At 38.3% G+C, this 26749-nt stretch overlaps 1 pseudogene; it reads right to left on the reverse strand.

The window, feature by feature from the left end:
- LOC145099743 (uncharacterized) overlaps nucleotides 1-24376 on the reverse strand; it is a 45657-nt pseudogene extending 21281 nt beyond the window's left edge.
- Between the last annotated feature and the right edge of the window lie 2373 nt (nucleotides 24377-26749).

Consider the following 26749-nt stretch of genomic DNA (forward strand, 5'->3'; position numbering starts at 1 on the left):
CAAGAGCGTCCATAAGTGAGTTTTCAGCAGCAAGGTCCTCATGGAGCTTAGTCAATCGTTCCTCAATCGTCGGCTTAAACGCTGAGTTGTCGTTTGAGAGAGTCTAACAAAGAGAAGCAAAAGACTTCAGTTCTGATGCAACTAAGGTAGCCAGCTGGTTGACAATGGGTTCCAGCTTTGTTTTGGTGACTTCACCATTTTCCTGTAATGACTGTAATAAAGAAGAAGCATCAGTGAATAGTTTATCGACTTTTTCGGTCGCTGCCTCACAGGCTTTGGTTGAGGCATCAATGGCTGCAGTGGCAGAGTCTAGAGAGACTTGATGAGCTTTGGAAAAAGCATCAACAATCTTCTGAATGGCAGCTTCAGAGATGGTAGACTGGGATGAAGAAGAGGAGGCGATGAGCGAATCTATTTTATCATGAAGCTCCTTGAGATGCCTCTTTGTGACAGGAGCATCATCATCGTCATCACTTTGAACTTGAAACGGACTGTAATAGACCGAATCAAATGTCATATCCTCCCCACCGAGGAATGGTTCTTCACTCTCTGCTACATGAGCAGGAGATGAGGGGGGTGGTGAGGGTGGAGGCTCGGTAGTTGTAGTAGGTTCGGGTTGGGTTGTATGTTTGGTAGTTGGTGTGGGTTCGGGTGCTTTAGTATGAACCCTCGTATCAGATACGTTGGTTCTTACTTCAGCCGTGGTTGTGGTGGTTGCTTCGGTAAAGATGGGTGGGGGTACTGGGATGGAGGTAGATGGTATTTGAGTGGTGGAGGTAATGGGGGGAATGGAAAAAGGAATGGTAATTGGTGGAGAAGAGATTGGAGAAGTGGAAAAGTGAACTTCTGGAGTAGGTGATCGTGGTGGAGTGTTACCACGAGGAGATCCATCAGAGTCAGAACTCTCTCCCTCAGATTCGCTTGAGGAGGAAGCGATAATCAGCTTTCGCCTTGGTTGGATTTTTCTCTTCTTCAGCGGAGGAGATTGGACAGCCTTGGTGGTTTTTCGTTTCTTGGGAGATGGGCCTTTCGCTCCCTTACTAACTTGCTTGTTTTTGCCTTTGTCACTTTTCTTTCCCCTTGGCGCAGGCTTGTTAGCTTCATGGATGGACTATAGCATTTCAGGAGTAAGCTCTCGTGGACCGGAGCGTCGAAACTCCTTGTATGTTTTAATAATCCGGCTGTCGACAGGAACGTCTCCATACATCGACTCAGGGATTGAGCCAATGAATTGAAATTTTGAGGCATCAGAGACAATGATCTTCGTGGTATGAAAAGTACCAAATGAAGACATTGGTGAACCAGCAACAATGGGGACGTGGTACTTGTCCATCACCCATTTTGTAATGAGAGTCCAAAATCGAGCATAGGAAATCTCGGAATGCTGAGATGTAGAAGAAAGACTCTGAATGAGCTGTTGCCATAGGACCGACCCGTAGTCCAGGTTGATACCATTGTAGATCCGGTACAGAATCGAGATGAACAGACGACTTACTCCGTCTAATCCAGCACTGCGTTTAGACAGCCCCTTGAACAGCACTGTAAACAACCCATTCCACTGAGGAGGCAGGCACGATTTCTTGAACTTCGTGACCGTTGTCAGCACCTCAGTATACCCCATGTTGTAAAACATCGAGAACATGTGACCCACCAGAATCGATTCAGGGTTAACCCTAGTTGATTGCCTTAAGCAGAAACATTGCTTGGAGATTGACGCCTTATGATCAAGCACGTCGAAGAAGATCCTGTCGACTGCCTTGTCGTAATGAGCAGTGGCAAAAATCTGAGATAAGAACTCCATAGGAACTGCTTCAACTTTGGTAAGAGCAGGAGCAATCGGCGAGTACTTGAGGCATTCGATTATCGGGAACATGAAAGCATCATAGACTTGAGGAGTAAGATCGATGATCAAACTCTGTTGGGGACGAATCGGGAGGATGTGGGATGTGGCATGAACTGATGATGAATCCGCCATTGCTGTGAAGAAGATGGGAGAGATGATGAATAGTAGAATGCTTGAAGGTTTTCTTGCTCTCTGAAATATGGGTAAAGTAAAGAGGTAAACAATGGTTTACGTTACCTTTTATACTGTGGGTAGAGGGGAGAGAAGAATCTGTCCCAAATCTTCGAGGGAAATACGAAGGGATTTTCGGAAGTGATGGATACGTGACAGTTGGTATCACCGATGATTACGCATGAGAGAGAGAGTGTTAGTCCCGATTTACACGCCTTCCCACAAGGCGCCGTTTTTAAACACAACGGTTCCACTTCGCACGCCTTTCCTTCAAGCGCCGTTTGAAAATCAAATCGATTGGACTCCCGCCTGAGTCAGCATCTTATCCTTTTAGATTAAACAGCATCTTAAAGAAAAATTGACCACGTGGATCAATATTAACCACAACTCCCTTATAACTGCAAATCCCATTTAAAAATAAAGCAACACATATGAGGGATTTTTTGATGTCAGTAAAGACACGAAACAAAGGATCCCGGGCACGAATCTCTTCCTTCAAAGTCAAGAGAGACTTTAAAGTGTTTGTATGGTTTCCCGTTGAATAACGATCAGACACTTGTTGAGAAGTGTTGAAAGGCTTCTTTTAATTAGGCTTATTTGGGTGGATTACGCTTCAATTCAGAATTCCTGATCTTGATATAAGACAAAAATCGACCGAAGTACTTGTGAGACCAATGTAGTCTGTTGCACAAGTAGGTTTAAAATAATATAAGTGGCTAGATAAAATAGTTTATGTAAAATCTCAAAAAATTTAAAAATGGATTCCAAGGGAAGAAATGTTATAGGACTTAACAATTTCATAAGAATCACACAAAAGAAAATTAGAGATTTGACTTTCCATCCTCATTGATAAATCCGTCAATTCGTTAGTGAAAGCTTAGAGCAAAATTGATTGTTCACCGTCAAAGCATAGTAGGTATTGAATTGTGGGTTTCACTGAGTACATAGTGACACGAAGCTAAGATCATAAACACAGAAATTGTGTAACCATAAACCTCAGTGGTAATTTCTGAGAGTCTCAAGGGTTACGTTTGTGAAGCGAATGAGATGGAGAAAAGTAGTGTAGATGGTGTAAAGAAACGAATGTACCTCTGCTGTTAAAATAGGGACCAAGTAGAAAACTCTTATCTCATGTGAGAAGAGAGTTAGGTAGCTCATGATTAGAATAAATATGAAAGCCTAATTGGGAAGACAAGGTTTGTTTGTACCAAGTCTGTAAGGCTATTATTCAGAATCAGGTGAGGCTTTGGACACATACAACAACATGCTTCTAGGGACACTTAACTAGTGAAATGATTTCCCCACAAATAGACACAAAAGGATAAGACACAAAACAAAACAAAACAATAGAAAAAAAAATAAAAAATATTTTGGAGTTTTTGAATTCACGAAAAGAAAATAAGAAAAAGAGTAAAAAGAGTTTTTTGGAATTTTTGATTTAAAAAAATAAAAAAAATAAAAAAACTGAGACACACAAATTTTTTTTTGGAACCGAACCCGAGCGTTCGGTCTATTTCGGCTTAAAAAAATTTTGGAACCGAACCCGAGCGTTCGGTCTATTTCGGTTGTAAAAAAAATGAGTTTGAAAAAGAAAAGAACTTTGAAAATAAGAGAAATGAATTTGAGAAAATAATGCAAAAGGTTTACAACCAAAGAAACTACCTTTGAGTGATAAGCGACGATCAGATAATACGACCGAACCCGAGCGTTCGGTTCATTTCGGTATACCAGAACAAGACCCGAACCCGAGCGTTCGGTTCATTTCGGCACACATGAGACCCGAACCCGAACGTTCAGTCTATTTCGCTTCCAACTTTTAATTATGAGAAGTATTCTTTGGTACTGACTCCGATTCCATCATTCCTAGCCCTTGTAGAATTTTGGTTAAAGATGCTTCAGGAAGAGCTTTGGTGAAGATGTCAGCCAGTTGATCAGTGGTTCGAACAAAGTGAATTTCGACGTTCCCATCTTCCACATGATGTACAGGAGGCAGCTGCGATGTACTCTGCTTCGGCTGTAGACAGAGATACACATGTCTGTTTCTTTTGATTGCCAGCTAACCAACTTCCCGTCTAGGAATTGGCAGTCTCCAGTGGTGCTTTTCCTGTCTAAACCACAACCTCCAAGGTCTGCATCTGAGTAGGCTTGAACGAAGAAACCTGAGTTTGATGGATACCATAAACCGAGAGAGGTAGTTCGTTTCAGATATCGAAGTATGTTTTTCACTGCAAGCATATGTGGTTCACGAGGATTCGCCTGAAATCTAGCATAGTAACAGACAGAAAACATTATATCAGGCCTGCTAGCAGTAAGGTACATTAAAGAACCAATCATCTGGCGATATAACGTAATATCGACTGCCGGTTTTTCCAAGGATGGTGTGAGCTTGGTGCCGAATGCCATTGGAACTTTAACCTTTGAGTCTCCCAACATGCCAAATTTAGCAAGAAGAGTCTTGGTGTAAGCTTCCTGGTTGATAAAGATGCCTTCGGGTCCCTGTCTAATATTTAAACCAAGGAAAAAGTTAATCGGACCCATTGAGCTCATTTCAAATTTAGTCTCCATCAACTTTCTGAATTCAGCTGTTAAGCTAGGATTCGTTGAGCCAAAGATGATATCATCGACATAGATTTCAACAATCATAAGGTGGTTACCTTCCTTCTTACGAAAGAAGGTTGGGTCAAACGAACCTTGTTTGAATTTTGACATCTTTAAAAACTTGGTTAGCGTTTCATACCATGCCCTAGGTGCTTGTTTCAGACGGTAAACCGCCTTGTCCAGAATATAACAATGATTGGGGTACTTTTCATTAATAATTCCAGGAGGTTGTTCCACGTAAACTGTTTCTTCAAGTTCTCCATTCAGAAAGGCGCATTTCATGTCCATTTGGTAGACGTCAAAGTTCTTATGTGCAGCATAGGCCATAAATATTCGAACAGATTCCAGCCTCGCTACCGGAGCAAAAGTTTCCTCATAATCAATTCCTTCCTCCTCGCAGTATCCTTTCACCACAAGACGTGCTTTGTTTTGAATCACATTGCCTTCCTTGTCCATTTTATTTCTAAACACCCATTTGAGACCAACAACTAAGGCATCTTTAGGAGTTGGAATGAGACGCCATACTTTGTTTCTTTCAAACACGTTGAGTTCATCTTGCATAGCTTGAACCCAGTCAGAATGATCAAGAGCCGCATTTACTGTCTTCGATTCAACTTTTGATACGAAAGAATTATACATGCAGAACTCTACTTTGGAGAATAGAGATGTTTGCTTTGCCTTCAGTTGAGATCGGGTGAGGACCTTTTCAGAGACATTACCCACTACCTGGGATACAGGATGATCTTTTGTCCACTTAACAAGAGGAGGGTAATTTTGATCATAGGATGGATCCAATTCAGCATTGACCATTTCTTCCAATTCAAATTGACTATCGTCGTCGTAGAACATATCAGAGTTCTCCCCCTCGACTGATGAGCTTTCCGGTGTAGCTGGACTTTCTGGTGCTATAGGACTTTCGGGTGTTGTTGAGCTTTCGGGTGCTGAAGGGCTTTCAGGTGCAGTTGAGCTTTCGGGTGGAATTGGAATAGAATTCTCCCCCTCAATTTGTGAGCTCGGTTGTTTTGAAGAAGGTGGATTCTCCCCCTCAACTGAAGCACCTTGCTTAGGAGGTTCGTTTGGAACTTGTTCTCCTTCACCCATTCGTTTGGCGACATCTTCGACAATTTGCTTCAGATGGTCGACTTTGTTGTTTGCTGCATTGGCTTCCGAGAGAGTAGCTTTCTCAGGTTCATCAAATAATTCTACAAAGTGATCAAACATATTAGCAATTGAGGCCTTGACTTGACCTGTTTGAGTGAAAATTTCTCCAATTGTTTCTTCAGTAGCTTTTAGCTTTTTGATGTAGTTATCATCGAATGTCACGTAATATGTTTCTTTGATCTTCCTAGAGAGCTTATTTAAGACCCGGTAAGCTTTTGAAGTAAGAGAATATCCCAGAAAAATTCCATCATCAGCTTTAACGTCAAAATTGTTACGATGTTCTTTGGAGTTGAAGATGAAGCATCGTGAGCCGAACACATGGAAGAATTTTACGTTCGGCTTCCTGTTGTTGATGATCTCATAAGGAGTAAGAGAGAAACGCTTGTTGAGATAAGACCTGTTCTGTGTGAAACATGCTGCAACAATAGCATCAATTCCGTTCTGTTGAGGCGTATAGGGAGCTGAGAAGTTGTGACTGGTTCCTTTTTCTGCCAAAAAGTCTTCAAATTCTTTATTCTTGAACTCCAGTCCATTATCGCTCCTGATGTTGCGAACGACTTTTCTCAGTTGCACTTCAACCTGCTTAATAAACATCTTTAGCATAGGAGTAGTCTCAGATTTGTGATTCAGAAAGAATACCCATGTAAAACATGAGAAATCATCAACAATAACAAGAATATACTTGCTACCGCCAACGCTTTCGATAGATGATGGACCACACAAGTAATTGTGAAGCAACTCAAGTGGTTCAACAACTTTTGTGTTTATAATGGATGGGTGACTTTGACGACTTTGCTTCCCCATTTCACACGCAGCACACAAATGTTCTCGATCAAACTTGAGCAATGGTAGACCCCGAACATGACCTCCTGTGACAAGCTTGTTGATGTCTTTGAAGTTGAGATGTGAGAGCCTTCGGTGCCACAACCAGCTTTCGTCAGAATGAGCTTTGGATAATAGGCATATAGCTGGATTTCCTTTGATTGGTTTGAGATTGAGAGGAAACATTTCGCCTTTGCATTCTGATTTGAGAATTACCCGTTTTGATTTCTTCTGTATGATTTCTGAACCTTCATCATCAAATGAAACTTTGAGACCGGTGCCTCCTACCAGTTGAGACACACTGATGAGATTATGCTGTAGACCTTCAACATACGCCACCTTTCTTATTGTGAAGTCTCCATTGGTTATCATCCCATAGACCTTTATCGTACCATAAGAATTGTTGTCGAACTTGACATTCCCACCATTCTGAAGAGATTGAAATTCCCTTAGCTCCTCCTTCCTTCCTGTCATGTGACGTGAGCAGCCATTATCAATATACCATTCTTCGTCGAACTGCTCGTCACTTATAACCTGCAAAAAATTAAGCAGATTTAGGAACCCAAAGTTTCTTGGGTCCACGTGAGCCTTTCACAGGAACATGAATAGTAAGAGTAATATCAACATAGATATGTTCGTTTTATTAAGGTTGTTTCATCTTTTCTTTTAATGGTAAACACTTTGATTTTGTTAGGATTAGCAACAGTGGGTTTGGTTTCAGGTTTTGGTGTTTGGGCTTTAGACTGCTTTCGGTCTTCCTAGATAGAGGAAATCTTCGATTTTCCTTTCAGGTTCGTTGACGATTTAGAATTTTGTGCACCAACAGAATTGGGTTTAGAAGAGAATTGAGAACTAGAAGAATTAGAATGGGAATTTCTTCTGACTTGCGGTTCAATATGACCCTTTTGTTTTTGGTCATTGGAGGGACCGAACCTGGATGTTCGGTAGCTATTTCTTTCGGGACCGAACCTGTCCTTTCGGTTGTTGTTGCTCTCTGAACCGAACTTGTTCTTTCGGTTATGTGCCTCATGTGACCCAAAAGCCTTTTTCTCTGACTTTGAATTTCTATCATGATAAGAGAAATGATTGTTTTGAGAGCGCTAAAACTGCTTTTGCTCAGAGAGATTCTTTTTGTATCTTAGGTTTCTTTGTTGCTTTTGATCTTTCACTTGTTTCGCCTGTCTGTGGATGTTGGCCTTTTGTTTCAGCTTCTTGTCAGCCGATTCACTTTTCACAGATGATGTTTCGCTTGTGGAGGTGACTTCTTCTACAGGTATTTCTTTTGTACCACTAGTGCTTGGCACGTCGAAGTTGTCAGATTTGTTCAGTGGCTCTGGTACATATCTGCCTTTGGTTTTCCAGGACGTCCGCTCTGACAGACCAACAGTTTCATCGACATTATCTATATGAGCAGAACAGAAAAACTCATCACAGCCATCTGCGTTATCTTCGTTCACTATGGCAGTGAGTTCGGCTGTTTGATGCTCGGTTACTCCTGTGACCTTCTACACCTGATTTGGTGTTGTTCTCACCTTTTGGTACACAACAGCCTTTTCTTCAAGAATCGGGGACTTATTTTGGGACAATCGAGCGAACTCCACAGAATTTTCAGAAATAAGATTTTTGTGGTTTTCGGGTTCGCTCTTAACAAACTCATAACAGCCGACTATATCCTCTACATAAATTTCACTCATATCATCGTCCTCATTAAGTTCAGATGCGTTTTCAATATCAATTTTATTTTCTGAACTTAAATTAGCACTCAATGAGTCAAATTTTTGGACTTTATGAAAGAGTCTATTTTGTCCAGACCATACATGTAAGTGGGATTCACATCATCAAACGATACAACACTTTCGCAGTTATATGCTTCAGCATCGATTTCATCCTCCTTAAATTCAAGGAAGGGCAAAATCATGCGATGAATTTTCTGCCCTATTTCACAATTCAGATGTAGTTGAGTGATGTTGGCGTAAAGTTGTTTAGCAATCAAACAAAAAACATTTCTCTGTTTTTAAAGTTTTAAATTGTCTCTTTGTAAATAAATGTTTTCATCCTTATACTTTATCAGCTCCGACTCTTTTTGCTCTATCCACATCCTTCGCTCCTCACTCTTGGAAGACACCCTGCTTATTTGGTCAGTTAGGTTAGAATTGGTGACCCGTTTTTGAGTTAAACAACTATCCAGATTTGAGATTCTTGAATTTAAGCTATTTAATTCTTTTTCATATGATTTCTGTGGGACTTTGAATGAAATAAAAAGAGATTGTACCTTCTTGATCAATTCATCAAGCTCATTGATCTGCACACTGAGAGGTTTTGCTGCGAAGCATAAGTCCTCTCGCTCCTTGGTGTCCTCGTTTCCACCATCAGTATTGTATCCCCTTATGTGAGATACATCAGTCATCACCAAACATTTTCCACTGCTTTCGTCACCTCTTGCAACATATGCCTTTGCATGTGAAGGCTTTCTCATTTCATCATCCTCTAAGTCGGTTGACCATACCTGCACGCCACCGAACTCGTCATCCTCTGCCGAACCTGTACAATAAGAGCATTCATAGAAGGGTTAGTAGCAGCTTTCTTCCTCTTGATCTCTTCAAGCTTTTTCATTAAGACAGCCTCTTCATCTTTTTCTTCATCTTTCTCTACCATTTTCTTCAGAACACAATCTTTAGGATAATGGTTCTTTCCTCCACAATAATAGCAGTTAACGCCAGAATCTCCTTCAACTTTCGCCTCTTTCTTTGGTTCCTCTGTCTTCGGCTCCTGCCTTACCTTTTCAGAACTATAGCTCCCCTGCCAATTTCTGTTTTTATTGGTAGGAAACCTCTTCTTGATGAACCTCTTGGGATTGGGTACCATCATATCATAATCTTCTGACGTAAGATCATAGTCCTCTAGGTTCAGATCTTCGTCTTCCACTACATTCTTGCCTTTTGATAGGATGGCCAAGGACCCCAAACTTGAGACCACATTCTTTTCTTGCATGACAATCTTTTCTTGGGATTTCAGAATTCCCACCAGCTTTCTAATGAATATGACTTGAACTGCTCATGAGCTTTAACTATAGACACGACAACTCTCCATTCAGATCTTAGGCCATTCAGAAAGGTGACCTTCTGTTCAATCAACTTCCTTTCTATATCATGTATGATCATCTTGCTAAAAAGATGATTGAAGCGATCAAACGTCTGAGTGACAGTTTCATCAGAATTCTGCTTAAATTCACCAAACTCAGACAAAAGCAAGGTCTGAATAGAATGCTGCAAATCTTCATTTGTGGAATATAGCTCTCGCAACCTATCCCAAATTTCTTTAGCGGTACTGCAGGAACTCACCAACCTAAATGTATCAGATTGAAGAGCGAATCGGATCAGTCTCAATGCTTTAATGTTGCACTGAAACTTTTCCTTTTTGTGTTGAGCAACGTCTTTTACATCTTTTAACAGATCATTATACTCTTTCTGAGTTCTAATGATTTGAGATGTTCCTGAGTAAGCAAATGGTCCAGACACAATGGCTTCCCAAATAAGATACCCTTTATCTTCAGATCCGATGACATAGTCTTCAAAATGATGCGCCCAAACTTCGTAATCCTGGGTGGAAAGAATAGGAATCTTTGTCGTTGTTCCAATGCTGTTTGAGATGTTGATAGGATTAGATTGAGACTCGTCCATGCTTGATCGTTTAACCTGTTTGAAAGATCAGACTTGTAATATGTAATATTAGGGCAAAACGAATAAATGCTGAGATACGTTAATTATGGAGTGACGACTCAATAAATATCAGTTAATGCGGAATAACCCTAATCGAAAACTCTTTCACAAAAGAGATGTGTATGAATTACACAGCCTCCTGGTCTGATACCAATTGATGAGTTCGTAAACTCTTTGATCGATTAGATCTTTGTAACAGGTAAATTAATAAAACAGAAACAGTAATGTAAAAACACAAGTATGGATCTGAATGAGTCGAATGATTTGATTAACTCAATCCTCAGCAGAGCTCGATGAAGAACTTCCGCTGTAGAGGATTCTAGGGTTACAAAAGATAAGAACTTGTACGCTATCAAATCTCTATCAATATTACGTTAAGAATGCATGCAAGCATCTATATATAATAAACCCTAAACAAAACTCACGGATGGAAAGGCCCATACCGGAGACAAAACTTGGACTAGCTAACGAGCCCAAAAGACGCAACACTAAACTGGACCTTACAGGGTTGTCACAGTGAACCTTCATGTTGCTCTTCCTCTTCTTCACCTGCAGAATGCTCTTGTTTCTGTTCAGAATGTGAAGGTGAAGAGATCATTTTTCTGTGAGCCATTTGTTGGGTTTTGAGCATTCTAACACTTCCTAAGTGTACATGCAACCCTAAATACCTTGGATCTATGTTTTCTCTATTATACATGCAAATAAGAACTTCCAAGGTATTATCCTAATCTAGCATATAAAACAATGGATATAGTAGGATAGAATACATACCTTTTTGGTGTAGTAAGTCTTCATGAAGCTTGAGTGCTTAGTGCCCCAAGTGTGACACCTCAAATGGAATCACAATCATCAAAACACTTGGAATGACTTGAGAGAATTCTACACTCATCAAAATCGGCTAGCCCTTTCTTCACTATCTTTAGTGGCCGATTTTTCCTCAATAATAAGATGCTTATATAGTTACAAAATTAGGGTAAACTCTTAATTGTCATGGCTTTCCATTTCCTTGGATCCATGGGTACAAATACACCATGGAGCATCCATGGACCATCCTATGGGTTTTAGCCCAACTTGATTATCCATGGAGCATTAGCCCACTATACAAGTATGGATGATTTACACAATCAACCCATATATTTAATTAGTCTTCTTTTGATCACTTAATTAATCCTAGATTAATTCTTGATCAATACTAATTAAATAATCTTATTATTCTTATTATTAATATACTTATAATATATTAATAACCATAAGTGTCTTATTTCTCTCATTCAAGTGCATGATGGTATGCAACCCAAATGGACCATGCCGGGTCGGGTCAAGTCTTACCAAATATAGTTATGGACTTAGACATTAATCCAACAGTCTCCCACTTGGATAAGTCTAAAACTATCATTGCGTATGACTTCAGGAACCAACTGGCAATCGTAGCTCTCAAAAGCTTCTGTCGAACTCTGACCTTGTAGATGAACTCTGACCTTTGTCAGTGACTTGTCCATTAGATAAGGGATCATATATTCCTCCATTCTAAATATCATATGGACTGAGACATGGATTATAATCATTCTCTCTGTCCATTTGTTGTTTCCCGATTTACGATTTATGACAACTGACTAATTGAACAAATCAAATCAGTCCTGGCCCGGCCGAGCACTTCCATTTGTCATCATCAAATCATCGAGGGGCCCACAGATATCGCTTTTATCCCGAAGGTAAAAGGAACGGATAAACTTCGACTCATATGGCTTGTTCTACTACTTGTTGAATCATACACAAAGGCACGTTTTATAGCACCGAGTTACCAAATGCGTTTTCGTGCTATCAATGTACTATCAACTCATAGTAACAACTCATATCTCTAGGTTTGAAGAATATAAGATATTATCGTCTCATGATCACTCGTGATAAAATCCATGAAGTGATTCCAATGAGCGCGGGTTGAATCCAATACTCAGAACTTATGAGCACTCATGATTGTTGTAGCCTTGTCCAACACCTTAGACCTCTACAACCCATCATGACAGTCTTAATTCATATCTACTTCCAAAATATGACCGACTGTGGATGGTTTGAATAACTTAGTCATTCCGGAAGAATAACCCAGTTTATTCGGGAAGTCAAAACATGCAAAGTGAAACACAATAATAATAGAATCCAATATGGTATCAACCCTTTGAACATAAATAAAACACCTTTTATTTATCACCATATGATTACACATTATTCATTGTACACTGTTTCAGCTATCAACTTTATTCTTGAATTTAAAACAATAGTTGTCCCATGCTCCAAGCATGTACACTATGTTTTCTTAAACACTAGTCATGCCACACACCAAGTATGCATACTATGTTTGTCTATGATCTTTACTTTGTGAACTAGATCAATTGAACATAACTTCAATGATTCTCTTTTCACACTCCCAAATCCTTACTGCAAATGCGAGAATTCCAAATTCATGCCATTTACAGAAATCTGTTAGATTCTAAACTTATATTCATTGATCCTCTTGTAGCGATTATGCACAAAGTCAGAAAGACTTGACAACAATCATTACAGAGTATTCCAAAGGAGATCAGCTCCTTGGAAACATCCTTCTTGCATTAAGTTTCCTAATCTTAAACAGATTGAAAATTCTAACTTTGAAACATTTCCAGATTCCATTTTGACTATCACTTCTGAACAAGAGTTGCCTCCTTACAGATTATGTCAATATGGTCCTTCCAGAATTATCACTATACTTCCAATTGTCCTTGAGCAACCAATCTTTGGTAAACCTTAGATTGTCCTCGAGAATTGTTTAATCCTTTTAGTCATATCCAGTTCTAAACCTTTTCCCTTCTTAATGCCCCAGGCATTTGGAAAATTTTAGAACGGATGATTATAGCACATGTAATCGATCCTATATCCGAAGCATATGGGACACGATTCATGATGTCTTACATAAAGACTAAACCAGTCTTTTGCTATAATATTTCCATTTCAATTTGCCAAGTTCTCATAATTCAGATTATGAAAAGGGATGCCGTAATCATAATCGAATTTTAGAACGCAAATAATGGACCCATATACAGAATTTCCTTATGTTGAGCCATTCCAACATGAAATTCATATATATCCTTGACTAAATGATTAAAACCTCAGATCTAAACCTTATAGATTTGATATGAAGTATAATTTCCTCTCCCTTAATTATAGCAAAACAACTTTTTCCCAATTGAAATTTTTTTGTTTTCTATAATTAACATTGCTAACTTGCAATACTTATCATAATTATCATGCTCCCACTAACATGATGATTACTAGCATAACACTTATGCTCCCACTAGCTTTGACATGTACTCAGAAATCAGCTGACTTTCTTACCAAAGTTCAGATTTCTGATACTAGATTGTTTTGATAAGTCTTTATCAAAAACATACACCTTCCCTTAGATAGCACACTTGTGTATCTAAACAATTATGAAGAGGGATGCCGTAATCATAATGTTTAGACCTTTTTGCCACTTCTCACAAGTCCAAATTAGTGTGCCGGTTAACCACACGCGCTCCACTAACGACTTTGAGAATGCAAATATCACAATTGCTATCTAGATAAAATCTACTTAGTGAAAGTGTTTCCTCACCATCATTTTCATGAATCGGAGAGAAACCTTATGACACTTAGATTTATATGGTGTATGTGTTCTTATCCATGTGAATTGTCAAAATCATAGTCACAAGAAAAGGATAATGACAAATCCAAACTCATATGGACTGAACTCAATCTTAATTTCTTGCCACCTGGCAGCTCAAGGGCCTACCATTGCTTCCAAGTTGTTGTGCAACAAATTGAGAACTCTAAGAACTCATATGCAAAACCAACTTTAACTGGAATGGGCACAGAATATGTCAACACGATAGGTTATGAACCTCAAGTTGTGTGCTAGTGAAGAACTTTAGGTTTTATTCTTGATTAGTTCTTGAGACTTTCAAGACTTTTAAGACTCCCACTGACCTCTTGACCTATAAGACTCCCTTGTCAAATATCCAAGAGATAGTATGGATTCTAATCAAGACAAACACTTCACACAATTGGCCTAAGTTGGTCTTTGTTTTATCCAAAACATCACAACTTACCAATTTCAAATGTACAAGAGTAGAAAACTTTTACTCTTACATTTGACAAGTGTTTTAAACCTTCTTTAAGACATGTCACTCAAATGACAATCTTGGAGTATGACTCTAAGACTTGTATTGGAACGAAGTATGACTCATCTTCTTGATTTAACCATTTCAACAATTCAAGTTCCTCTTCTTAGTCATAAGAATGCACTAAGATTTCCTTAGAGAACTAATTTTGATATGGTTTCTTAATCATTAAGATGATCTCAAAACTGATACTAAAGTACTCTCCCATCTTTTCAGATATGAGAAACTTTTATCCTTCTGCCTAATTTGATTCTTCTTAACGATCTTTAGTGGTGGACTTAATCAGTGCACAAGAATGTGTACTCGATCCCTAAGTCCTTTACTTGACTCACACATCCATGTGAACAAGTAATTAGTCTTAATTTTCCAAAACTTGAAAGTTCTCATTCATCATGCTATACAACTTGCATGATTCCAAGTTCCGGTCCAATTGAACCTTGGATGATGAGAATCTTTCCTTATTTGGTAAATTTAGACATTACCACAAATGAAAGAATCAATTTCATATTTCCACTCTTGCTCTTAACGGAATTATATAAGCAACAATTTTTCCTCAAATGCCATTGTAAGGATATTTTAAAATAAATAAAATCAAAAAATTTTCTTTTATTTTAAAACTTTGCGGAAAAACTATCCTTACAATCCATATGAAAACTTGTTGTTATCTATTCCTAAGCAATATCTCATAACTCCTAAGAAGTAGCTCAAGAATCCGATTTTTCAAACTATGCGATAGAAATCCATCTATGCGATCAGATTCAGCATATTCTTCCTTTAAGTTTCTTCACATTCCTTTGATTCTTAAACCATCACCATGCGACCCGGTCACATCATGTATCAAGAATCTCAGAATAGAAACTTAACAGAGTTAGATAGTGGATTTTACCTGAAGTAGAGTCAAACTTATTGACTTTAACATCCTTAGGTAAATTTGGCAGCTTCGCAACCAATGCCCTTTCTTTGGCAATACAAACATATGGACCCTTTGATAATGGTACACAGGACTATCACAGACTTAGCTTTTCTCTTTACCATTTGGTCAACCGAGTTGACTATGGCCGATCCCTTTCCATTGGGAAGAGAATGCTTTCCGAGATTTCCTGTGTCACTATTGTCAATGTCCATCAAGTTTTAAGAAAGTTGATCTTAGATAAGATCATTAAGGGTCTTGTCATAGTCTATTTCATAGGTGTCCCAAAGGAACTCACTATGTGACTTAGAAAGTGATTGAACCACCAACTTTCTCAAGACTTTGACACTCAACTCTCCCGGCTTGTCAATATGTGACTACATCTCCAAGATGTGCTCACACCTAGACCTTGCCTTGCCAATAGGGCTTGATTGACCTTAAACTTTTCAAGAACTTGTGGGTTAGGGAGAATAGTTGGAGGAGGAGAAAGAAGTATGATATCCATGGGACATCATCTTCATTAGGAAACCTTGTTTCAAGAGATTTGGGAAGATCATAGGTGTCTAAACCAGACATCTTTTGGGAGATATTCAAGATAGTTGATTTAAAGTCCTTAATATGACACCCAATATGAAATATTAAGGCTAGGACCCAACAAACTATTTTATAACTCAGAAGAGGGATGCCGTAATCCAAGCTATAAAATATTTGAAGGTAGGTGAATGACGATTCACCAATTTCCACCAAGATAAAAGAAATGTATAATTAGGTTTTAATTGGTTTTGAAACTCCTAGATCTTTGAGATTCATTGAACTTTTCAAAGGCATGTTTCAATCTCGAGTTTGCCCTTCAGGTTTTGTGACTGGGATGCCGAGGATCACAAAACAAGGTGTGAAGTAACCATGCAAATCACTTGGTACCCTTAATAAATTACCCCTCAATCGATGTGCCGGTTAACCACACACGCTCCATCGATACTATGATAAATATTAAGTCACCCTTTACCTACCTTGTTAAGTCCAAGCTAGTGTGCCGGTTAACCACACACGCTCCACTAACGACTTAGACAAAGTGTAAAGTGTAATTTCATGGATTAGCACCTTATTCACATTTTTCCTAAGTAACTAAGATTGGGTATTATTAAAAGTTTAGTTACTTAGTATTTTCATTAATACTTTTAATGAAGGGAGAATTATAGTCCTGTCAAACCCGTTCGGCTAACGACCCTCCACCGGTCAAGCAAGCGGTGGGTGAGAGTGGACACCCATTAAGTTGCCATTTTATAGGCAACAACCTTATACCCACCTTATAGACCGGCTTCGTGAATGAGGCGTACTAGCGGTAAGACTGACTTTACTCTTATACATATATATATTATTAACTTATAATATTATAAAGTATAAGGGTTGAATTTTAACTTTTAAAATTCTAAGGGCTAACTTGGAATTAAAGTATTCATTAGAGAAAACTTTACAAATTCCAAAACTTGAGGGCAAGTTTTGAAACTATTCAAAACTAATTAATTCCATAACTTATGTGTTTAAAGTAGTTTTAATCCAAAAACTCTTCAAGTTCCATAACTTGAGGACAAGTTATGGAAGACTTTAAACTAATAAAAGAATTAACTTTTCTTTATTTTATAACTTATGGAATTAATTAAGGTTACACCTTTTTTTTATTTTATTTTTATTTTATTAAATGAAGAGACTCTTGGTCCTCCATAACTTGAGGACAAGTTATGGAGTCATAAAACCATTTAATTAGAACTAGACTCTTCATTTTGTAACCTTTGCCAATTTTTATGAGTTTTATGATTCTTAAATGTGACTTTTCATATAACTTGAGGACAAGTTACAGAAACACATTTTAGAATCAATTCTTAGATTAATTTGGATTAAAACCAACTATCACATAATTTTCATCATTAATCCAAATTCACTCATAAAACAAGATAACACAAAAAACTTTTGGTGATCCATAACTTATTCTTAAGTTATGTAATCCTTTAAAACATTAACACCAAATTTTGTAACTCCAAAAAAACTTTGAATCAATTTTTTTTTAAACCTTTTCAAATCCATAACTTATGGAGGTTTCAAAAAAAAAAAATAAAACTTTTTAGATCAAACTTTTAAAACTAATAAAATAATCATATTATTTTATCTTTTATTAAATTTGACCTAATTCAACTCATAAAGCAAATTATTCAAATTTTACAAATAATTAGTTTTTCACAAGAACAAGTAATTATTTTAAAATTTGACAAACTTCATGTTTTTTTTTTCCAACTTTGAAAATAAAATATTTGCATCAATATAACAGAAAACAACTCGTGGCTCTGATACCACTGTTGGGTTTTGAGCATTCTAACACTTCCTAAGTGTACATGCAACCCTAAATACCTTGGATCTATGTTTTCTCTATTATACATGCAAATAAGAACTTCCAAGGTATTATCCTAATCTAGCATATAAAACAATGGATATAGTAGGATAGAATACATACCTTTTTGGTGTAGTAAGTCTTCATGAAGCTTGAGTGCTTAGTGCCCCAAGTGTGACACCTCAAATGGAATCACAATCATCAAAACACTTGGAATGACTTGAGAGAATTCTACACTCATCAAAATCGGCTAGCCCTTTCTTCACTATCTCTAGTGGCCGATTTTTCCTCAATAATAAGATGCTTATATAGTTACAAAATCAGGGTAAACTCTTAATTGTCATGGCTTTCCATTTCCTTGGATCCATGGGTACAAATACACCATGGAGCATCCATGGACCATCCTATGGGTTTTAGCCCAACTTGATTATCCATGGAGCATTAGCCCACTATACAAGTATGGATGATTTACACAATCAACCCATATATTTAATTAGTCTTCTTTTGATCACTTAATTAATCCTAGATTAATTCTTGATCAATACTAATTAAATAATCTTATTATTCTTATTATTAATATACTTATAATATATTAATAACCATAAGTGTCTTATTTCTCTCATTCAAGTGCATGATGGTATGCAACCCAAATGGACCATGCCGGGTCGGGTCAAGTCTTACCAAATATAGTTATGGACTTAGACATTAATCCAACACCATTTTCTTTACTTTCTTGGGTACAGAGGAATCACCCTTGTCAGCTTTCCGTTTCTTTGCCTTAGTTGGTTTGGAAGAGGGCTCTTCCGTTGCTTCTTTCTTGACAACTGCTTTCTTTCCTCACTTTGCAGGTTTCTCCACCTCGTCTAATGCAACTTGCATCTCTGGAGTTAATTGATGAGGACTCTTGGGATGAAGCAGTTTGTAATCAGAGATGAGTTTACTTTCCTGAGAGACAGACCGGTACATGGTTTCTGGAATAGATCCGTTGTGCAAAAACTTGGTTGGATCAGCCATAATGATTTTTTGGTATGAGAATCCTTCATAACTGGTATATTGAGTGAGGTTATAGCCTATTGAGCAACGATGGTCCAAAAGCGACCACAAGAAATTTCTGAATGCTTGGTCGAGAAGGACAGACTCTGTACCAGTTGGGACCATATCAACGACCCGTAATCCAGGTTGATCCCATTGTAGATACCGTACATGATCGTCATGAAGCATTTGTTTGACCCATCACAGCCACTAACACGTTTAGCCAATCCCTTATGAAGAAGGGTGAGCAACTCATTCCATTGTGGAGGTAGGCAAGACTTCTTGAACTTGGTGATGGTGGTAACGACCTTCGTGTATCCCATCTCGTAGTTAATCGAGAACAATTATGTTGTGGTGATGAAGTCTGGTGAGATGACGGAGGCGTCGACTGCAAGCCCTAGAATAGAGCAAAATCATCCTTTTGAAATCGAAGCTTTATGAGAATGAATCTAAAAGTAGATGCACTCTTTGATTTTTTTCGTAAGTTGTTATGGAGTATACTAGAGATAGGAGTGACATGGGAACAGATTCCACTTGATTTAGAGCGATTACGAGAGGGGAAATTCTCGAGACATTCTACTACTTGAAGCATGTAATGATCATACAAGAATGGAGTCGTCTGAATGATCGTATTCTGGTTGTGCTTGATCGAAAGCAGGGATGACGATACAGTTTGATCATGAAGAGATGAAGAATCCGCCATTGTTGAGCTATGTGAAGAAGATGAATAGTTGTTAAAAAGCAACAATTTGTTTGAGAGAAGAGGAGTGTGGTAAAAGGTACAATAGAGCGAGAACCCCTTTATATACGATTTCCATGAGAGAGAAAGTGTCTTCTATAATGATGAAACGATCTCTGAAAAAGAGCCGGTAAAAGCAGCATTTGGCTGCTTGGTTTTCCCCAGAGACTCCTCATACGAAGAAGGTTTATGAGCCGTTTCAACTTCACGCGCCCATTTTCGAACTTATCCACAGACACGTTGGAACGTCTCATCCATTCAACTTCTTCAATCCAGTACTCATTCAGGATAAAGAATCCCTTACCACTTCCATAAGACTGTTTAATTTTTAGAGCCGAAAGTAAAACCACTCACAATTGTCACGAACCAGAGTTTTGGAAAATTAGAAAGATTTTCGTGCATTAGTGTGCCAACAGATACGAAATAAAGCAAAACAAGTGTATGGGATGTGAGTGATGTCAAATAAGACATAAAGCTGAGGATCCTGGGCACGAATCTCTTCCTTCAAAGTCATGAGAGACTTGAAGTGCTTGTGTGGTTTCCCGTGTGAATACGATCAAATGTTTGTTAAGAAACATTGAAAGGCTTCTTTTTAATCATAGGCTTTAGAGGTGGCTAAGCTTCAACCAAACTTCGATGTTTAACATAAGACTGAATGTTGGAAGAAGTACTTGTGAGACCGATGTGGTCTGTTGAACAAGTAGGTTGGATAGGTTGGAAGTAACAGAATTTAAAATAGAAATCTCAAAAACAAAAATGAAACTGGATCTTTTGGGAAGAAATTTCTTGGTGTTAGACAATTTCATAAAGATCACGCAAGAAAATAAAATGAGACTTCTTTAGGTAACAAGTTAAAGCTTGAATATTAAAATTCACCGTCAATTCAGTATTGGTGTTGGATTTAGGGTCTCACTTAGCACGTGGTGTACGTATCTAAGATCATAAACACAAAATTTGTGTAACCATAAACCACAGTGGTAATTCCTGAGAGTCTCAAGGGTTACATTGATGACCCGAAAGTAGATGGAGAATATAGATGAGGTGGTTAAAGAGCTGAATGTACCCCTGCTTTTAAAGAGTGACATAGTAGAAAACTTTTGTCTCATTTGAGAAGAGTAGGGTAGCTTGGGACTTGAGTGAATGGTACATCCTAATTGGGAAGAAACGATAGGTACAAATCGAATCATTAAGGCCTCACTCAAAGTTTTAAGAGGCTTTAATCTACATGCAACAACATGCTTCTAGGGACACCTAGCTAGTTCATAGTTAAAATTGACATGCCTGCCCCTCCACGAGTTCATAAGATGTTTTGACACTTGATACCTAGCAAGGAAGAAGCGAGAAACAAACGACAAAAAAAAAAAAACAAACAAAACAAAAAAATAAAAATAATAAAACAAAATTTTTTTGAAATTTTGTATTTTCTGATAAATAAGGAAAATAATAAAAAGAAAAAAACTTTAAAACATCTTAGAAATAAAGAAAAAAATAATAACGGACGAAAAAAATAGAGTGTAAAAATATACAGCCGAACCTTTACCTTAAATAATAGAAGCTAAATAAACCAAGCGATCATTTCATTTCAGTTCCCAAAAGTTAAGGAGCCGAAATAAGCAGAGCGTTCAGTTCATTTCAGTTCCCTAAAATTCCGGAGCCGAAATTGACTAAGTGATCGGTTCATTTCGGTTCCCAAAAATTAAGGAGCCGAAATAAGCAGAGCGTTTGGTTCATTTCGGTTCCCTAAAATTAAGGACCCGAAACAGACCGAGCAATCAGTTAATTTCGCTTGCCTAATTTTTCAGAGAGAGGTTTGAGGATTCGGTACCGACTCTGCTTCCATTATTCCCAAACCTTGCCAAATTTTATTGAAGCTTGCTTCTGGTAACGTTTTAGTGAAAATATCTGCAAGTTGATCTGAGGACCGTACGAAATGGACTTCGACGTTGCCATCTTCAACATGATGCTAGATGAAGTGATACCTGAGTGCAATATGCTTTGTCTTTGAGTGCTGCACTGGAGTGTGACAAATTCTTATCGCGCTTTCAAAGTCACAATAAAGAGAAATCTTCTTCATACTCAGTCCATAGTCTCAAAGTTGACTTTGTATCCAGACTACTTGTGAAGTACACGAACCGGTGACTATGTATTATGCTTTGGCTGTTGAGAGAGACACACATGTTTGCTTCTTGGACTGCCAGCTAACTAGTTTTCCATCAAGGAACTGGCATCCTTTAGTTGTGCTCTTTGTATCTAGAACACATCCACCCAGATCAGCATCAGAAAAGGCTTGAACAAAGAATCTGGATTTTGCTGGATACCAGAGACCGAGCGATGAGGTTCGCTTCAAATATCAAAAAATGTTCTTCATTGCACCCATGTGCGGCTCTCTAGGATTAGCTTGAAACCTGGCATAATAACAGACAGAAAACATAATGTCCGGTCTACAAGCAGTTAGATACATGAGGGATCCTATCATTTGACGATAGAGAGTCATATCTACAACAGGCCTTTCCAGAGATGGTGTTAACTTGGTGCCAAACGCCATAGGAAACTTCACCTTCGAGTCTCCCGTCATACCAAATTTTGCCAATAAATTCTTCGTGTAAGCCTCCTGGTTAATAAAAATACCTTCTGGTCCCTGTTTTATATTCAACCCAAGAAAAAAGTTAATTGGACGCATTGCGCTCATTTCAAATTTAGTCTCCATCAGCTTCTTGAATTCAGCTGTTAAGCTGGGATTCGTGGATCCGAAGATGATATTATCAACATAAACTATCATTAGATGTTCTCCTTCTTTCTTGCAAAAGAAGGTTGGGTCAACCGAACCTTGATTGAATTTAGACATTTTTAGAAAGCGAGTTAGTGTTTCATACCAGGCCCTTGGTGCTTGTTTCAGTCCATACACATCTTTATCTATCACATAGCAATGATCAGGGAATTTCTCATTCACGAACCCAGGTGATTGCTCAACATACACTATTTCTTCTAGTTCCCCATTCAGGAAGACACATTTCACATCCATTTGAAAAACTTCGAAGTTTTTAAGAGCAACATATGCTAGAAAGATTCGAACCGATTCCAATCTGGCTACAGGAGCGAAGATCTCCTCATAGTCTATTCCTTCTTCTTGGCAATATTCCTATACCACCAGTCGGGCCTTATTCCTAATAACATTGCCTTCTTTATCCTTCTTGTTCTTGAAGACCCACTTCAATCCAACCACAAAAGCATCCTTTGGTGTGGGTATTACTCTCCAAACTCGATTGCGTTCAAACTCATGAAGTTCATCTTGCATTTCCTGTACCTAATCAGCATGATCAAGTGCAGTGTCGACTGTCTTTGGTTCGATTTTAGAGACAAACGTATTAACCATGCATAATTCAAATTGAGAGAATAATGCAGTTTGCTTCGATTTCAACTAAGACCGTGTGAGAACTCGTTCGGATGATTCACCAATTATTTGTGTATGAGGATGATCCTTAGTCCATTTTGTGAGAGGAGGGTAGTTCGAGTCATAAACTGGATCCAACTTTGCATTAATCTCTTCTTCAAATTCTGATTGATCGTCTTCGTTATTTGCATTTGCATTCTCCCCCTAAAATGGCGAAGTATGTTCCTTGACTGGTTCAGGATCCTCCCCCTCAGTTGGAGATGGATTCTCTTGCTCGGTTGGAATTTGATTCTCTTGTTCGATTGGAATTTGATTCTGTTGTTCGATTGTATGACACACATATGAGCCCTCCCCCTCGAATACTGCGCTGTTATTTGGAGGTTCATTTGAGGGTTGATCATTAGCTTAGTTTGGAGGATCCTTTGCCATGTAATTTGCAACATCTTCGATGATTCTTTTCAGATGGTCGATTTTGTTGTCTGTTGCATTCGCCTCTGAGTGTATAACTTTTTCTGGTTCATCAAATAATCTCGTATATTCTTCAAACAAATTTGAAAAAGGAACCGATACTTGTCCTGATTCAGGAAATATTTCACCCATGGCGCTTTCTTTTGCATGAGCTTTCTTTATGTAGCAGTCATCAAAGGTTACGTAATAAGTTTCCTCAATTCGTTTGGAGTGTTTATTCAAAACCCTATAAGCCTTTGAAGTGAGTGAATAGCCTAGAAAGATTCCCTCATCCGCTTTAACATCAAACTTGTTTCGGTTCTCTTTAGAGTTAAAAATGAAGCACCTGGAACCGAACACGTGAAAGAACTTGACATTGGGTTTTGGGTTTTTCAGAATCTCATACGGAGTGATTGAGAATAGCTTGTTAAATAAGGATTTGTTTGAAGTATAACAGGCAGTAGCAACAGCATCAACCTAGAAGTATAATAGGAGAGAAGCGAAACTCAGCATGGTTCTGGCTGCCTCACATAAGGAACGGTTCTGTCTTTCAACGATTCCATTCTGTTGTGGAGTATATGGAGCAGAGAAGTTATGAGATACTCCCTTGTCGGCCAAAAAGTCTTCAAACTCTTTATTCTTGAATTCAAGCCCATTGTCGCTTCTGATGTTCCTTACAACTTTTTGTAGCTGCAATTCAACTTGCTTGGTGAACATCTTTAACTTGAGAATAGCTTCTGATTTCTGTTTAAGAAAAAATACCCAGGTGAAACGTGAAAAATCATCTACTATAACAAGAATGAACTTACTACCACCGATGCTTTCAATAGTTGAAGGTCCACATAAGTCAATATGTAGAAGATCTTGGTAATGATACGTGATAGATGGCTCTTTCTGCTCTGTTTACCCATCTCACATGATGCACACATGTGTTCCTTATCAAGCTTGAGAACAGGAAGACGTCGAACATGATCATCAAGCACCAACTTATTGATATCTTTAAAGTTCAGGTGCGAGAGACGTCGGTGCCATAGCCAGCTTTCATTAGAATTTGCCTTAGACAGCAGGAAAATAGCTGGTTTTCCTTTAATTGGACTAAGGTTTAGGGGGTACATCTCTCATTTTCGTTCAGATTTCAACAAGACTCTTTTGGATTGCTTTTCGACAATTTCCGATCCTTCATCATCGAATGAGACTTTCAGCCTCGTACCCACAACCAATTGAGATACACTAATGAGACTGTGCTTCAATCCTTCCAGGTACGCTACTTTTTGAATTGTGAACTCTCCTTTGGTTATCATTCCATATCCTTTGATTGTTCCATAAGAGTTGTTGCCATACTTCACGCATCCACCATCCTTAAGGGACCAAAACTCCCTTAACTCTTTCTTTCTCCCTGTCATGTGACGTGAGCAACCACTGTGTATGTAACATTCGTCGTCGAACTGCTCGTCACTTATAACCTGCAAATTAAAGCAAATTTAGGAACCCAAAGTCTCTTGGGCCTTGGTGTGACAACCCAAAGTTTATTCCATCGCTATAATCCGTTCCGTCCGTAAAACCCGTCTTAAGCGATTTTTTCCGATTACATTTTTGGGCTAAGTTTTCTAAATTAATATGTTTATTATGATATCATGAGTGTCTAAACCCGTTATAAACTCATATAAACGGCCTAAATTATTAATTTGAGAAATTTTAGATTCGACTCCGCCGGGTTACGACAACTTAATCGGGTGCGACCAAAAGTCGTGTCTAACGTCAGTATCGGGTAACTTTCCACTGAGCCTCAAACTCGAGCCTTATATAAAGGATGAGTGAACTTTAATCTAGCTTTTTACCACCACCTCATAACTTTCTCTCTCTACTCTCTCTCATCAAATCCAAGTTTTGATAAAAAAATCATCCATTTCAACCTCTAAATTGGTAAGAAATCCATCCTAGCTCACAGTATAACATGCTTGGCTTTCAAATTCGAGTTTAAATCATGGAATAGGACCAAAGACTTGTGTTTACGGTCTAGGAACCCTCCCAAAACCGTGAACTCCTTTAAATGGGGCTTTGAAGCCCCAAAACCCTTCCAAACCACTTCTAGTGCTTAGTTATGACCTTTGGACTTGCAGGAATGGACTTAGAACACCAAAATCTTACCATTTAGGGGGTAAACTTGAGTTGACCATCCAAGAACATGCTTGGACCATAAACCCTCATTCATAGACCTTAAACACCTTTTAAGGTGTTGGATTGCCCCTTAAACACCTTCAAAAGCTTCCATGAGCTTCCATGAGTGCATAGAACCTTATATTCCTTCATGAGACGCACCAAAACACACACAAAAGAGTCACACTTGAGTTTACGGCCCAAGAACATTCTTCGACAGTAAACACCCCTTCTTAGATCATAAACTCCTCCAATGGGTGTTAAAGTGCCCTTAACACCTTGTATGGCTTAGAAATGGGTCTAGAACTTAGCATGCTTAACTTTCAACCACCAAATCACATGAATCATGGACAAACATGAGTTTAATACTGTAAACTCATGTGTTTAAGGTAGTAAACTCCCCAAGAACGTCTTCATAGACCGTAAACTCCTTTTCTAAGGCCATTTCAAGTCTCGATCACTTCCTAAGCCATGGAATCAACGCTAGAACCTTCCCATGTGCAATGTTTGACCATTTAGCATCAAAGAACACACCACCCATGAGTTTACGGCCGTAAACTCATGAGGATATGGTCATTTGGACCGTAAACTCCCCTAGGGCTTACTCTTGAAGAGTAAACTCCATATCTAGGCCCTACACATCCATAGATGCCACCCGGGTCACTCCAAACACTTGAAATGGAGTGTTTTTGCAACTAGAAGTGTATATCCTCAACTAATTAGTAGTACAAGGCCTAATTAGATACAAGTGTATATCTTTTCATATTACATAGGAACCTCACATGCGTTCAAGCCCCGAACTAACAATTAGCATCCAATCAGGCACATTCCGCGACTGGTGAGTTCATACCCCTACTTTTTTTCAGTGTTTTTCAAATGTTTTCAGGGGGGTGGGGAATACAAGCAAAAGTACAAGGAAATCTTGTACTCAAACTTATTATTTTAGTTCAAATGTTTATATTCTGTATGTTTTTAATATTGAAAAACCGTATTAAGCAATAATTCGAATTGCAGAGTTAGCTTTCAGACTAATCATAGTCTTCTTGATAAAGTGTTATACTCTATGTTATATTTCAAAATTTATGAAGAATTTATACTAATAATTAATTAGGATTAATACTAATAAGATATGCCATCAGATAGTAACAGAACGAATACGAAAGTACTGTTAGAAACAGAGCGAATA

The sequence above is a fragment of the Lactuca serriola genome, chromosome 4 (assembly GCF_051521515.1).
Source record: "Lactuca serriola cultivar US96UC23 chromosome 4, Lser_US96UC23_V15, whole genome shotgun sequence".
Classification (NCBI taxonomy): Eukaryota; Viridiplantae; Streptophyta; class Magnoliopsida; order Asterales; family Asteraceae; genus Lactuca; species Lactuca serriola.